This window comes from Linepithema humile, chromosome 6, assembly GCF_040581485.1.
Source record: "Linepithema humile isolate Giens D197 chromosome 6, Lhum_UNIL_v1.0, whole genome shotgun sequence".
Lineage (NCBI taxonomy): Eukaryota > Metazoa > Arthropoda > Insecta > Hymenoptera > Formicidae > Linepithema > Linepithema humile.
Window position 1 is genome coordinate 636,816 of NC_090133.1, and position 17,865 is coordinate 654,680.

The window sequence follows — 17,865 nt, forward strand, 5'->3', positions numbered from 1 at the left end:
AAAGATTACTTTAGTTATAAAATGTGTCTTGTCTGTAAATTGTATAAATTTAAAAAATTCAGAAATATCGTACGCTCTGATAAAAAATGCATACAAATAGATTATAAAATTGAAAATATACAACATTAAAAAAAATAAATATTATGAGATATATTGTATAAAAAAGAAATATGGTATAAAATTCATACAGCAATTTATTAGATGAAAAAATGTATTTGCTTATTATTTTCTAGAAAAGTAAAATATCAATTTTATTTTCAAGTTTTCGAGATGATTAATAATTTCAACTATTGCGTAACGAAGCAAGCTCTTTAAAACGCGCAATAAAACAATTCAAGCGTTCTTTTTTACAACGCAAACTTTCCTTCACAATGAGTGAACCGCGCTAGCAGCAAGGACCATTCCGAAAGGACCACTCCGAAACTCGGAGAATTTCTTGGAGTCTCCTTCCGGAGGTGAACACGATTTTTCCGCTCCTGCTCGCGATACTAGAAACAACGAAGGAAACAGAACGAATCATAATGGCAACCGCAAATATCGCGACGACACAATCTCCGCGCGCAGTAAAACGAGATATCCTCGCCTAGTTTGCAATTGTTACGTTTACAACGTGGCGCCACTATGTTTGCGCGAGTCGCGCAATTCGCATTGGCTCAAGAAAATAAGACAGAAAACTTACCGCCGAATCAAGTCATCGAAAATTCTCACTCGACATCCTATATATTAAATTAAATATTAAATTGTTAAAGCTTATAGTATATTTCATAATAATTTATGCAATATATTGTTGGATTTGTATTAAAATACTTTTCCATAATAGTGGAGACAACTCCAGCGGCATTTCCACCGTAAAGGAAAATAGTATTCCTGTGAGGTCCATTTATAAGAAAAGCCATTTTGTCAAGCGACTGCATTTACCGTCCAGCGCATAGGAAAACAAGGCGGAAAATTTGTGCGATAAGAAACGGTCGTTCAAGTGGAAACAAAAATGCAAGTCCAGCGATAATATGGATGCTACTTTCGTGGAAACAGCCTTACCTTTTACACATCGACATGCCACACGAACATGAACAATGTCTTTTTGTTAAGAAAAGTTTACGATATCTGTATATAAAATCTTACGTTTAATTCGCATTCGCATGTTGTTTTGTCCTCGTATTATCTTTTTATGACACATTATTAACAACTCTAAAATGGCGTTATCTCTACGTAGGATAATATGCTACTAGAATTTTAAAAATGTAAACGAAAAACTATCGGTTGATTTCAATTGTCAACAGAATCGCATCATCGTTTATCTATTCTCTTTTCTTTGACATTCTGGCGAAATTTCCCGAGAGAGGACTTGCCAAGAAATCTTAAAATCAGAATTTTCCACAAAAATTCGCAAGATTTCCTGCCAACATTAAGCAAGGAGAAATCTGTCTCAAGAGCATTTCTTTCTCTCTTTCCTTTTTTTTCTAAGTCTTGTAAGTCCAAGAGGTCGACGACGCTGAATCGTCGTCGAGTGGACTCCCATTGACTCCCACAAAGAGATCCGGGAAGAAAAAGGAAGGATCGAGGAAATATGTCTCGCGAAACATTTCCGGAACTTCTCTCTCAGCTCCCACGAGAGCTCTCAATCCTCGATCGCGCAGAAACTCGCAATTGCTCGAGGAAATGCTCAGAACCGATCTACGAGCGGGCCTGGATTCTCGACTGTAACATGTCTGAGCGATTTATCGCAATACGCAGGCTATAAATTTAATGTCCTTCATAAATATAATAGTTTCGCCATTTACAGCGCGTCGTTAAATTTTAAAGAACGGGATTCGCTTTCGGGCAATTTCACTAAAAACTTGGATTTTAATCGTAGTTTTGACTAGAAGTCATCTGCTCAATGTTGAATATTACTCCCGTCACCTGGTATATTCGAGTCTCGTATTTACAAAAACATTTGGCGGACTCGTGTTCGGAAACCGTTGGAAAGCTACCGTGTCGAATTTAAGCGAGGGTGGCCGTGAAACATGAACCGAATCGCTTGTGTGCAGAACCTGCGGCGTCACGCATGGCCACGTTGCGAGAGCGTGTAATAAATAACATTTCGCGGTCGTTACAAGGAGGTAAAAAGAAATGAGTCGCGCAAACCTGAGATGCGTGGCTCCTGGATCCTGCTATCGTCGCTTCGACTTTACGCGCAAATCTTCGTGGGATTATTCTCGTTAAAATAGATATCTTATCGTTCAGAAACAACCGTTCTCGCAGATGTAAATCTCCTCCGTTGTAAATCTCTCAAACTAAATTTATAGCTGACATTACATTAGCCAGATAGCGTAGCGTGCGCGCGTCTATTGAACAACAAATTTGACTGGTCTTGTATACTCGAAAATTTAAAAATGTATAAACTTTTTTAAGTTTTTTGTACAAATTACTCTATGTAAAACTTATATCTTTCAATTTCTACCGCTGAATCCTCTACTAAATTTTTTCACATAGAGATCAAGTATTCTTAAATTATTTCCTAGTTCTTTTTTGACAATGTATTATAAAATAATTTTATTACAATAAAATTATTTGTTCGAGAGTAACAAAAATATGTAATTAATCAGCGCATAGCAATTTAAGACAAAAAAAAGAATGTTTAAATATTTAAAATAATATAACAATTCCAGACAACTTACTTGTTTAGAAAAGCTCCGCGTTTGCCGTCCCGACTCGTTTTCGAAAAGCGAAATTGATTCACTGAATTTACGGGAAGCTCGAAACGAGGTGGGCATCTCGGCGCGATAAAATCTCGCGTCCTCGCGGCGAGCAATCATCTTCTGCGAGATCATCTCTGTGCCTCTTCGGAGCTTGCAGCAAACGCAATGTACACAATGCGAAACGCGCCGAGATACTGAACCGAAATCGGAACGAGGTCTAGTCATTCCGGAGCGCTCTCCAGGAAGAAGAGAGGGAGGAAGAGAGTAGGGAGCGAGATGCGCGCATGCGTTACGATTACATCGCGAAATTAGATGACTGAATAGTCCGCGAGATCCGCAAGGGGATTCTCCCGAATGTATCTAACAATGCTGCGGAATTTGCAAAATTTTACATTTTCAGATTATTCCATGCATTTCAAGATTTTTCCATTTTTAAAAATTAAAAATCTAACTACAATCAAACTATTACTTCCAACCACGACTAGTATATAATTGTAATTATGATACTATAATAAATTGCTACACTTTCAATGATTGTGCAATTGTAATTGCAAAAGAAATAAGTCAAACTTGATTATTTCCCTTCCCCCTTTTAATAATTTTCTGTTGACAGGAATTTTAATGAAATCTCAGATAAGAATGTGAATGATTATAAAAAAGTAATAAAAATTTATGAATATGTCGCAAAAAAAAGCTACTTCTGTTCACGCTGTTCCAATTTAACATAATGTAAATGTTACATGAATGAGGTTTCTTAAATTAACACCTGGCAAGTCACAAATACCGATTGATGGCGAATTGTAAAAATCACTCTTCACAGTCTCCTCCTTAGCAATTAAATCCCCGAGCCCGTAATCGAGAGATCGACGATACGCTCTCAACGAGCTGCAGTCTCGCGAGAAATCTCGCAGGTCGTTTCGTCCCTTTCCGCGACTCTTTCTCTCCCGATTATCTCAGGAAGCCAATTCTCTCCCTCGACAGAGATGAAGGAATAAAATGAACTTTCGTATAATTGCATCCGTCGCGTCGCAGAAATCTTCTAATGCGATTTGCAGCTCGTCCTCGTCCAGCCGAGAACGGTAATCTCTCGTTCGTTATGGTCTTTCGATAAAATTCACCATTCCGCGATTCGATACGCTCGTCGATGATTCATTAATTTTCTAACACTATCAAAGTACTTCAAACGTGTTATACAAAATCAATTCTTTTACAAATAAAGTGTGTCGATTGTTATGTCCGTATTGCATGTCCTTTTTATAACACACCGCTACAATTTCAAAAATTTTCGAAAGATGTGAAGGTAAACTCGATTAATTTTCGCGAAAAATAATTAAATCAGAATGACACCGTTCTAACTACATAAAACAGCGTTTTCTGCGTTCCGCAGTGTGCACCGGGTCGAGGCTAAACGAGGCGCTTTTTTTCGGCACAAAGGTCCCCAAGGTGAAGCAGGCAAAACAAGGGGACCCATTGTTTCGCGCTCACTCGCTCGCGACACCCGGCGTACGTATTCTCGAGAGAGCGAGGGGGCGTTGTTCCGAGTATCGACGATAATTGTCCCTTATCGAAAGGGAGAACGCGTTGACCATGTGTGCAATTAAAAGTCAGCACGACAACACGTTAACACTAGCGCGTTGTGCCTTCAACTATTCATTGCCTTTCCTCCTGCGCACCCTTAGACCAGTATACGCAAACGTACTTTTAATGAACCAGCGTGAAATTTCTCACTGATTGCGCGAAAACTGTGAGCTTAAACTGAGGCGTTCATTTCACAAGTCCAATTTAAAAAAAAGTAAAAAGTAAAATTATAATAACAAAATAATAAATAATAAAATTGTGAAATTATAATATTTGTTTCTTATCAGCAAAAATACTATTTTAATAAAATATATTTTTTTTTTTTTTATTTTTAATTAATCATCGCTGTCAGACGGCTGTTTCGCGTATACCGCATAATTCAATAGTTATTCCTGCCAGAAATTGTAAGATACTCGCACACGGCACCGGTTGAAAAGCACTGAACCGAGGTATATTCTCTAACTAGCAACTCGCGTCTTGCCTTGCGATGTCGTGCATGCGTGTGCATCCGTAATGCATATTCGTTGCATCTGGTCTCATTTACCGTGGCGTCGCATTGTGATTACACGTCGTACAGGTGTTCCTAATGGGTGACAACACTCGGAGAAACTTGCAAGGGTCGAAATTACCGCGTCTATTCCTTCCAGTCGACACATCATGCAAATGCGTGTAATCGGAGGCCATCATCGTCATTTGATATGTTTCGTATCGATTGAAACCAATATTTCGACAATAGAAACTTGTCTCGTACAAAAATTAGGATATAATAAAATTAGAATCTAATTAAAATTACTAAAAGAACTGTTTTGTATACAAAAAATTATAAACACAGTTAATTAAATTATCCTCATGATTCATATACTCTTCAACCGGTATTAAACATCGCCACTTGATTTTATATTAAGCAATGTGAAGAAAAGGTAATTAAAGATTATCTAACTAGTATTTAGTGAAAGAAGACTTTTTTACAAGATACAGTAAGATTTTTAATTAATTATCGTCGTCGCAATCTGCCGGAGATGCAGCAATTTCCACATCGCTGAATCTTACGCGCTAATTACATGACGATAGATCAAAGCCCAAAGTGATGCATCTTCGACATTATCTCGGGGGAGCTTCCTTTACTTTAGAGAAATAGACGGTTTAGATCGGTAGAACGGTATAAGATAGTTCACTTCACAGTATACAACTATTGTTCACAATCTCGACAACGCATCGTAATTCGTCTTCTAACACATTTCCAAATCCCATCTTTTTACTCAAAGCGTAAGATCATTGACATTATTTATTACGATTAAAGTTCTTCCCGGATTAAAATTCTCAGTAAAAGCCAAAATAAAAATAAAAAATAATTAAAAAAGTATTTAATGCCGATAAAAGATTAAATAAAAATTTAATGAAATAGAAATAAAGAATTAAAATTACATGCAGAATTAAAAGTTCTATTCTATATTTGTATCTCCTAAATAAAACTTTCTCATCAGTTTTCGTTTTTTTATTATTAAATATAATTCATATTAAATGAATTCAATTAAACTTGCTTTCAAATCCAATGTTTTTGAAATATCTTTAAATAAAAGTAATTAAAGTATGTAGAACACTGTAACTATTCACCAATGAAAAAGTTTTTCTTTCAATTATTTATCTACTTATTTCATGAAACATAATTGATATCTTTTCGTTTTCTATTTTCAGATGCGAAACAATATAACTTTGAATGAAAAGTATTTTGAGTCAATATATTCGTGGGAGATTTTACAATAACGTGGGTAATCGTAAAAATCTCTCTTTTAAAAACTTGTCGAGAAAAAATTTTTTTTTGCGTGCATTGCGTTACAGTGCAGGCATACGTTTCACGGTGCAGCTTCGATGCGCCATTCGAAAGGCGGACGCTATTCGCGATGCTGCATAGCGTAGAGCAGCGGGCGGTGTCGGCGATATCGTTGGTGATAAATAACAGGTCCGAAAGAGAGATGATAAAACGGTATCGTCGCTAAATGTTTCTAGTCCCTGTGATATGTGAGATATCGACCGCACAAACAGTCAATCACAGTTGCAAGCTATCAAAGATTAATATATAAATAGAATATAGAATTGTATAAAAATGAGAGAATAAATGCAACAATCGGTGAATATTTTGCCAAAAATTTTACGAGATTTTTCGTATTTCGCTAATCTAATAAAGACCGATTATTCAGAATTTATTTTTGCGTTTCGGTTTGGAATAATCTTTGCAAAAATTAATTTAAATATCATTGAGTCTTTCATTAATTCGCGTAAGCGCAGAATCTTTTCACTGCCTTTTTTTAAGTGCATTGTACCGAGGCTGCGAACCACTGCACTCTTTGTGTGCAGCGCTGACAGACCCGCCAGTTCTCGTCTGTCGCGTTGCGAGCTCAACTGATACGAAACACATGTGGCGAAACACGCGCCCGTTGCGTCGCACACTCTCCGGTACGCCCCTTCACACTCGTCGTGTTCTTTTTCCGCGACGATAATTCTTTACACGAAATGCGCTTTCTCTGTCTATTTCTCTTCCTCTTTTTCTCTCGCCACGCGTCGTTATTAACCCTTTCGCGCACCGCTGTACCGCGTTGCTATTAACCCCTTCGCAACTAGTGGTGGCAGTACAAATTTTCATAGTTTGTTAACAAAAATAACAGATCATCTGTAGAACTCAATGAAAACTCACGAATTTCAATGGTGAATTTTCTCGCCAAAATTTGTCGCAATAAATAGTTTTCTAATTTTTGAACGATAAAAGCACTAAATTAATATACATAAAATTTGGTTCAAGTAAGAATAAAACTGCATCATCAATTCTTGCACTTTGTAATTCAAGAAAATTCTACATTTTTTATTCATACGACTCTTAAATTATTGATACTCTGATATTCCTCCCGACAGAACAATCGATTTCAAATTACTGAAAGAATTAAATACTCGGCTAATCCAACATGCACCAAATTAATAACGTACAGTCGCAAATATGGAAACAATCCTGAATATTTTATACCTTATCACGGTTATACTGTCGAAAAGTTGATTAATTATTGCTAATTACCACGTTAAATTTATACTCGCCAGCATCACTTTCAAATTTTCATAAACTGCTATTCGATATTTCAATCTGGAAACTGAAAAATATAGTAGCTTCTAATATGGTTTTTACTCTCTAACTAGAACCTTTCGCAAATCCCGGCAGAAGAAAATGTCTCTTTTTCGCGCTTTGTCAACGATCCGTCGAATCGCGTTATACACTTGGTCGCATTATGCGCCTTCTTTCTCAACGCGCTTCTTTCTGCTTTTTCTTTTTTAATTTAGATTTCTCAAACAAGAAAAACACACGTAATTTCGTTCTGTCTTGTTTATATGTAATGCATTCCCGCAATACTCGCGTGTCGTGTGATCTTTAATACACTCGCTTTTCCATCATAAAAATGAAATTTTTCGTCCAATTTCTTTGCGCACAATACAAGCTTCTACGATGCATTTTTCTAATTCCAAAAAAAATTTAATCTTAATTAGAATTAATAAAACTAATAGGAACGACAAGTCGTTACTAAAATTCAAAGAAAGATTTATAGGATAATAAACATATATTTTTGTTTGTTAATGGCAAGATATTAAAAATAGATAAATAAGATGATAATAGTCGAAAGATGAAACTTGTATTTCTGGCACAGAACTATTATGCGTAGTGCCACAGCGTGACAAGCCGAACATGCAGATAAGGTCCGATATACAGAGACGCAGGAAGAGCATTTCCACTTTCTGACATTCTGCACGAGGGTCACGTGACAAGGTTAATAAATCATTCCACAGAGAAGCAATCGTAGACAACTAAACATGACGACGAAGGACGTAGAGAGCAACGGAAGAGGAAGGAGAAGAGGAAGAAAATTTATTATATCCTACTGTCATCTGCTGCCACAAAAATAAGACGTCGCGTGTAAGCGCATCTTTACCTTTTTAATGAGAAAAACGAGATACATAAGCGAGCAAAATACAATTGCTGCTATTTATTTGTAAATGGAAACAGAAAGATTCGATGCAAAAGCGACATGCAACCCTTAAAAACTTGAGAAAGTAAAAAATCTTTTAATTTAAAAATCTAATTTTTTATTTCTGGTTCTTCTCATTTTGATCAAGTAAATTCAAAAATTCTGATTTTATAAAGTTTAGAATTTGAAGAATTCGGAAAAGTGTATAAAACGAGATTGAAAAATAAAGAAGGTGATACTTTTTTAATGTAAAAAATAAAGACAAGAGTCTCGGAATCGCACTGTTATCTCTCACGCCAGAGTAAACTAGTCGTTCATTTATCATTTAACGAGTGACTCGAATTCACCTCGGCCCTTGGAGAATTTGTAATAATCGCGTTAAACCGGCTCGGCTTAATTGAGTCGTTCGGCGAAATGTGGAGAACGCGCGAAAAGGATCAGTGTGAACAAAATGTCGGCGAGAGTAAACGACAAATTCGAGAGGAATATGAGTAAAAGGGACAGACGGGAACAGAGAGAGAGAGAGAAGAAGGGAGGGATCGTGTCAAGGGTCGAAGTTTGCGCAACGCAAACCGGCCTCGCATGGATAACGCAAACAAGCTAGAAGACAATGGAGCACCATGACAGACCGTCGACGACGAGTCCTTTGTTCGGGATCCCGCGGACAATGGCGGCCAATCATGTGTCGCGCGCGATCGAGAGACGTAATCCGTTCAGAGAGAAAGCGAAAAAGAGAGGCTCCGCTTCTCGCACCAGGACTTCCCATGACGACGACGACGACGCCGTGAGGCTTAATTGCTAGAAACAATGGAGATTATTGTGGTTGATTCGCGGGACACGCAGATTCTGTCCTCTCCTACCGAATGGGTCCCCATTCAGACCTTCTCGGGCCCCACCGCCGCTTTTCGCAGCACGCATGCCGCGCTGCACAACGGCCGTTACATAATGGTCTAATTAATTATCGCGCCACGTGGTGGAACCATGTGGGGACCAGGAGCTCGACGAGTTTCTTGAAGGAGTATCGACGTCCTCGAGATATTCTTTCACGTCGGGGAGTACAATAAGATACTATCGTGCTGGTAATACATAGTTGGAACTTGCCGAGCTCCTGGGAAACAATAACTGCGACAACAGTAACGATAATACCCGATAATACGTTAGTATAATCGCTGATGATATCTCAAGCCGAGCGAATTAACGCTAATGCAGTATTAGAACTGTATTTTCATTGCGACTTCATCGTGGCGCGTTATGGAATTTTATTAATTACAGTAAAAGCTCGAATGTCTCTCTTTCATCGCGAAATGTTTCTATCCCAGAAGATAGCCAAAGATTAGAAATGTTGGCAGACTGACAGGAAAAAATTTACTGTCAATCTGCCAACATTGCTAACACTTTTTTACTAGAATGGCTCTGCTTGTTTAATAATAATTACCATAACATTTTCGACTAATTATCTTCTGTCTCTCTTTTTTTGTGGTATACTCCACATCTCTATCTTTTTTAATATAATAAAATAAATTTATCTAAATAATAGAATATTTTTGAGCGACAATGAAAAAATGGTATTATATATACATATAATACACGCGCAGTCTCCGAAAAATTGTCCGATTTTCGAGAGTTTATCACTCTTTCAGCGACGATGCTCATCTCATTGATGCGAATGACTGCCACTTTCTCGTTTCCTTTTTATCGCCCTTGCGCGCATATTGCTCATCTCCCTTTTTCTTTCCGCCTTTAACATTTCTCGCTCATGTCCTGCAATTGATGTTCCCTCTTTTGGATTCCGCAAATCCCTCTCGTCCTTCTTGCAATTTCACGGAGAATAAAGAGAGATATTAATTCACAGCAGAGCTCGTTATCCGAGCACACGGTATCTATAGCGACTTAATTCACAAAAAATGGAAAAAAAACGAAATATGCATGTCTTCGTAGCAAAATTCCTTCTATCAAAATTCTATGTGCTTATTCATTTTTCTATCAACTAACCAAATTTTAATTAATTCTTATTAATTTAGATTTTTTACTATTTTACGATTAATATATAACACTGTGTAACGTTATTACTTATTAATACAATGGAATAAATATAAAAATAATTAAATACTTGTATCGAAAAATGACTAGAAAGCATGATCGAGTTCTTATAGAAAATTGCTACAGTGTGCTTTGACAAGGTGAAGCATGAGAATCGTAACGTCACAATAAAATGTTAAATTGTGACTGTTGTTACTTCAATTTTCTACACACAGATCTCGTTCTACTTGAAACAATGATTTCACGCTCGCATCTCGTTTTCCACCAAATTTAACAAGGCACGTAACGACTGCTATTTGCTCGTGTATTTCTCACTTCTCTCTACAACCCTAACGATGACCCTCATTGTCCACGGGAAATCGACTCTTAGCCTCGCAATACACTTTTACAGTAATCCACGAAGTATCCCGCTTTCATCCCGCACTTAACTCCCATTTCGAACATTTCCGATCGGAAATTATTTCACGTAGTCTAATTCAAAGAGGTATATTTAAGTAAAAAAGTAGACATTTAAGAGAGAAAAAAATGTATTACTATAATGAATAAATTCTTCAAAAACGAATGGCCACGAGAAAAATTTCTTCATTGCTACTATTCTAGCCTTATTAAAGATGATAATTTTTTTTTCGATTATTATAATAATAAAATTAAATTATGTAATTTCTATAATAATGTTTATCATAACAATATATTACATCAACTGTAGTAAGAAACGGTTTAATCGCTTTTCGAAACGAAAACTTTTTGACAAATACGCGATTAATGAGTCGACTGGTTCGAAATCCGGATCGCTGGTGTTCAAGTTATTGGGTCTCGCAGTTGTAATTGCGGCCGTTTCGATCACGCCATAATCTGTTTTCCGGCATGCGTGACCGTCGATGACGATTATCTGGCTATCGCGGTGTAATTACGGGGAATAAATTAAGCCTTCGAATCTATCAAGCTGTGGATTTTAAGTCTCAAAATCTCCATGGTTATCTCAAAGTTAAACAAAATTGCCTTTTTAGATTTTATAACATATTGTCGTTATGCGCAAAACCACCTGCAAGTGATTGATCTTATTTATATTTTTTGTTGTTTAATTATTATCTGTTATGCGTAATTCATTATTAATAATATCGCAGAGTTTTCAAAGATATATAAATCGTGAAAAGCCTAAATAATTTAAAAACATTATTTGGTGATAGAAATTATAAGTCCATTTACTGATACACATTCGTCGCTTAATCCGCATCTCTCCGTAACGAGAAATGCGAGTTTACCTCGCGGCAAGTAAGCGAAAGTCGAGAACTTTATGTTCCGGTAAGTAAAAGACGATTGTTCGTCGCAAAGTCGGGTCAATTAGCGCACTTACTCCATGCTCGACCTTTATTTTCCGCGAGTTTTTAATTACTGCGAGATGGGAGTTCTTTAGAAACACTCTCATCCACACACATACATACAAGAATAGGAGAGAAAAAAAAAGAGAGAAAAAGAGCTTAAAATAGCGCACAGACAGAACTCCTTAAAGTACGCTCCTCCTTCATTTAACTAATAGGAATCTGCTCCTAATTGATGCCTAATTTTAGCTGAGAAAAACTTCTTACTGGCAAAATTAAGTGGAGAATTTTGGAACACGTGTAGACAAATAAAAATTCAACCCAACCCAACACCGCAGTCAGTTAACTTTCCTGTCAGCGAATCGAAAACACTCGCATCTTGTTTCAAAGACTATGCTGTTGAGCATTTATTTTATATTTTAAAAATATATGTATATATGTAACTATTTCTCTGATGAAATTAAAGTCGGAGTGTTTTCTTGAAGAATAGATTCTCCAATAATTCTTTTAAATCTGCTTTATTTAAATACATTAATAAAAATTAATGTTTATTTATAATTATTTAAAATGTTTTTATCCGTGGAAAAGAAAAAATCGATATATTGCTATTTCGTATTTGAAATTTTTTTAACATTTAACATCTTACTTTTTCTGTCAAACAATTGTCAAATATTTTTCCATTGCTGATATTTTACTTATAACACTATAACTTTCAGATATTTTGATATAAAAATATTACTACTTTTATATAAAAAGTATGTTGTTAAATTGGTATTTTCCGATATTTCGTAAAAAATGCAATCGTGAAAATATTTCAAGCAGGGAGCTAAAAATCCAACCGTTAGAATAATTCACAGGACTCCAGTCTTGCTTCGGCACTCTCGTGATTTTTCGCATCGTAAATAATTTCAACGTCATGAATAATGTCCATAAATGTTTCCGTAAAAACGAATGGAATTATGTTCATATACATAGAATATATGTAATCTGACCTGTGTGGGGTATGCAGCATAATTCGCGAATTCCGTGAATATTGAACCTGTCAATTTTTTTCCGATCAAATATCAAGAAAAATATTCTAGAGGAAAGAAGATTCTAAATTCAAATTCATTAATTTGAGATAAAACAGTATTATACAGAAAGCCGTGACATTTCATTTTTTTTTAAATGCCACATCGATCCGCATATAACTGTCAAAGCACAACAATAAAATAATATCTTGTTTGCAAAAATTTTGTAAAATTCTAGGAAAAAAACGTTCTTTATAAACTTTAAAATTATGCCACTTTATAATGCTGTGCGCATTATAAAACGTACTTTTTTATAATAATTTAAAACTATATTTTTTCTTTACAGCAATAAAAATATATTCTTATCTGATTTCTAAATCTAGGACGGAAAGTTAAGAATAAAGATTTTAAATTTTAAATAGTTTGCGACATTTTCTTTTTAAAAAGTGCGAATCATGTATATTCTTTTGTTCCAATGCAGAAAGAACGTCGCAGACGAGAACAACGCGAATATTATAATTATATCATAAATGAGAAGAATGACTAACACAAAGATTTATATGGCGATTACTTTCGACTTTTTTGCGAAGAAATTGGATCGCCGTTAGTTGGATGATTGCCAACTGAACTGGCGCCGCGAAGAATGGAATTCGTAAGACATAAGAAAATACGAATGTAGGAAAGAGAACTACGTTGCGCGCACTGTTTTGCTACAAACGAATCTATTGTGTTCGGTAATCTATCAATCCTTTATCACTAACGTTAACAGAAAGCGTTTGTCTCCGATTTCAGGAAAGCGCATTATTCCTGAACTAAGAATCTAGCTGTGCAAGAATTTTTTAAATTTATTTTATATTGTAGAGATACAAAAAAATACATTATGTAATTAATAAATTTACAATAAAAAAAAGTATATATATGTATATTAAACATTTTCTGCCAAGCTGATTTCGTAATTCATATAATTCTCCACAGGAAATCTTTTTCCGTCATTTATTTTATTTTGATTATAATGCAAATCCTTATTAAACTTTTAAATAATCTCATTCATATTTTATTCGGCTTCAGAAAAAATGTATCGCTGTATCGCATTTAAATGACGTAAGCACCGAAAACATTAGTATCATTCAAACATGTATGACGGACGGACGTGCGATAAGATGAAAATTCTATTAAATTGTAAACAGGCATCATATGTATTGACGGGCATATTTTGCACGATTTTCGATCGTAAGTCGAAACATACAAAGTTGTAGGAATATATATTATTAAGCGCTTATAGTGTACTTTGTGTCAATTGCTTCGAACAAAAATTCTCCGCTTCAATCTCGAGAATGTGCTCGTAAAAATTCTCTTGTATACGTATTTTCGATTCAATTTGCACTCTCAACTCTCTCTTTTATTCTCTTTTTCTCGGTGACAGTAGAAGAAAAGACTATAACGCGGCGGTGCTCAGGTTTCTGACTGGCGAATTTCGTCACGTCCATGTAAAACATGTGAAAATGCTTTACTCGCGGTGAACAGAACGAACTGCCGTTTCAGCGTAATGCGTGTAATATTTCAACTCTGAAGAATGATACGGAGCTTTTATCAAGAACAGAATGATAATATAGTGATTTGGTCAAGGAATGCTCTAGTAAAAAAATGAGAAAATATTTTCATAACAACAAAAATTATTTCAGACAATGAGGCTAGATAAAATCTCCTGTGTATAAAATATAATAGATATATGAGCAAAAATAATTTTTGTTACGAAAATCGGTCGAGAAACAATTTCTGAATTCTTCAACAAGCGTAACATTAAGTTCTCCATTATGCAAAAGTCGCGCATTATCCAAAAGAACCTGCTAAGAAAAGCGCCGAGATTAACACTAACTTCATTAATTTCGCTCGTATCATCCGGTGAGCAAAATTTTGAAACTGCCGTTTCAAGTATCATCGTCTACTGCCTCACCTTCTTTTATGCACTTGACTTCAAAGTTTGATATTAAGCGCTCGATATTAAGGAAACTAAATCGAGAAAAAGAGGGAGAAATCTGAAATGGAGAAAAAGAGATAGAAGTTAAAAAAATAGAGCCAAATCTTCTTTGACTTTTTCACGAAAAGTCAGCTTTTTATCGTTCGAATGATATATGACATTGTCGATGTTGAAACTAATTTTTTCGCGTATTTTCAATATCTGACTTTTAGTCAAATTGAAAATACGCGATTGATTTAGATCTCAAAAATCCATAAATAAATCGGACTGAATAATTCGTGAGTTTCGTTTATAGCCGCCACTGGGAAAATGTTTATTTATCACTTTTGAATGTTTTTATTAATCATTAACAAAATAATCCCTGTAAATGGTATTTTTCATCTCACACACGCGCGCACACACACATACACACACACACGCGCGCGCGCGAAATTATATCATAAATATATTTTTCATGAATAAAATTAATTCCTTTTCTTATTCAAGAAATCTAACATTATTGAATGTTTTAGTAAAGCAGTAAAACCGTGTTTTATACGCGCTTTTGTAGAATGATATATTCTTACTTTATTCGCAAAGACAAACACAATAGATCAGCTTTCAACTTCTAGCCTTGCGGATTCATCGTGCCTCCTCAAAGCTCCGTTGGCTGTACAAACTGTCGCGTAAAACGACGAGGACAACGACAAATCCTACTATCCTTACCAAGATTCATGCAGTCAACCATAGAAACATTCAACTGTCTCATAAACAGTGACGATCCTTAAGCCAATACTATATCCACTCGCAATTTCTACCCAAGTGAAATACCCAGATCCTCGTATTGCAATATATCGTTTTTATTGCAAGTCTCTTGCAAGTCTCTTGCAAGTCTCTTGCAAGTACACAAAATGACTCTAAATATCGCCGTTTTAACAATTAGCGATTTTGGAACACTATTATGATATTACGAAATTTTTAACATTATTTTAAATTAAAAATTAAAAAAAAGAAAAACTTTATATTCTCCAAAAAATTATTGTATGTCTTTCTACGAATTAAACTCGCGAGTTTGCATAAATATTTAGTGCAGTCTGAATTAATTTAATTGAATTAAGTGTTGAATTTTACTTAAATAAAATTTAGTCATGAGAAAACACATAATTTATGAGTGTCCAAACATACGAAACCTCCGTTTAGACGACGCTAATTTTAAATTACGTTATATTTGAAGACCTGGGGAAAATTAGCGGAAATACCGTCGCCGCTAATTTCTCACCCCGCATTTGCCATTAACTTACGGCGCTCGTCTCTACTCCTATTTCGTCGGCATTTAAAATTGCACTTAATCGCATTTTAGGTTGCAAATTAAAAAATTTAATTTCCATTATATTTGTATTTAAGAAACTACAATATATAAACGTATTCTTTTACTTTTTTTTATTTATTTAAACAATTTTGAAAACAAAACTTTATTTTCGAAGCAAAAATTAAATCAAGATTAATTATTGGATCATTAATTAAAATTTGTGAAGAAAAAAAGACAATTATCCTTCTAGAATATTCTGAATATAAAATTTCATTTTGTAATAGCTAGGATAATTCTTGTGCAAGCTTCTCGATAAAATAAATCTCGTATTTTTCTTTGATGTTACGCGCGCGACGGGAACAAATAGAGTTCAGTTAGAAAGGCAAACGAACCCGTTCACTCTCGCGAAAATCCGCCAAATTTGCCCCGATCGGAACGTACACAAAGGCTTTGGATGTCCAGTTAGTCCTCTTTCGCAGAGTTCACGGAATTCGCGGGGGAGTCGTAGCGCGATAACCGGATAACAAAGTTAATCACGTAACCTACCCAATCTGTGCTGTCGACAACGCACTTTGATTCGGATTGCCCCGACAGATACAGCACGCAAATTTTTCAGGAATGGGGTTGCGTAAAGGGTAAAAATTACATGTATGTTTCTCGTTAGACGGTTCTCGGTTCCTGTCGTCGGAAGACCTGACTCGTTAAGACAGCTGATTAATGAGCTCGGTGTAGGATTCGCACCAATTAGTGCGTACGAGTAATAACAGTCGTCAAATATCGTAAGATTGGAACAATCGCATCAGATCGCGAGAGATCGCGTAAATGCGCTTCAAACAATGCATAGTTAATTGACAATAATAATAGTCGTAATTGATAACAAATAATAAACAATTGAGCTATTTCTGGAATTTATTTTAAGATTAATTTCTTTATCAAAATTAATTATCTTTTCATACATATCTTTTTTGCAAAAATATATTCTAATAATTTAGTGTTTAGGATAATAGTGTTTAAAATATTCAAAAAATATACGAGTTCTTGCAATATAGTATATAAATATAGTAAGAAATAAAAAAATATTACATACCTAAGTACGATTCAAATAAATTAAAATTATATTGCTACAAATAAATTTCTCTACATTATTCTAAAATACTTCAAAACGTTTAATTATAAAATTTAATTAAAGAATATAATTCAAGGCCTAAAAGTTTTAACGTTTAATTATGCCTGAGAAATCAAAGTAAAATTGCAATAAATTTGAAACAAATATGTACGATTAAGAGTGTCAACGATTAAAAGTAAACGCGAATTATTCGAATGTTTAATTTTTTTTTTAATTAACACGGTTTAATTACAAATCAATAAAATTGCATCTATCAAGTAATTGCCAGAGGATGCCAGAGGGTGCCACATGATGCACCAGAATAAAGCCGATATTGCAGCTGCTCTCCATATCAACGCGAAAGTTTCACAAGTTTTCTTTGATACCAGCACAGTGTGCTGCATTCGCAGAGATCTGTTTTATCGTTCATATTCAATATTCATTAATTATTGATTTCTGTTTTAATTTATTTTTCCCTATCTATTTGCATCAACAAAATTAACATATATATTTTATTTTTGCATATACAATTATTGTCTATGTTGTATATGTTGCATATACAATTATTATAAAATTATTTGTCATAGACGTCACGGCATTAAAATATTGATAACGGTATGTACAAAAAGAAATAACATTTCACACATTTTTAAAAAAATTTCATAAAAAACTAAGTAAAAAGAAAAAAAGAAGTATTAGCTATCAAAAATAAAAAGCATAAACTTTTGAGACTCAAAAGATTAAAGTTAAAGTGTGTTACAATAAGAAAAAGCTTATCAAAAAAGATGTGTTACTACCGCGTATTAGCTAGCTCCATATTTTCTAAAGGAAACATATTTCGTTTATAATAAAATATTCGTGC

General features: G+C 34.9%; 1 protein-coding gene across 3 annotated transcripts in view; it reads right to left on the bottom strand.

The window, feature by feature from the left end:
* The window catches only part of LOC105673179 (Matrix metalloproteinase 2), a 139,169-nt gene that overhangs the window by 64,214 nt on the left and 57,090 nt on the right, over positions 1-17,865 (bottom strand). The gene's annotated exons all lie outside the window — the stretch shown is intronic.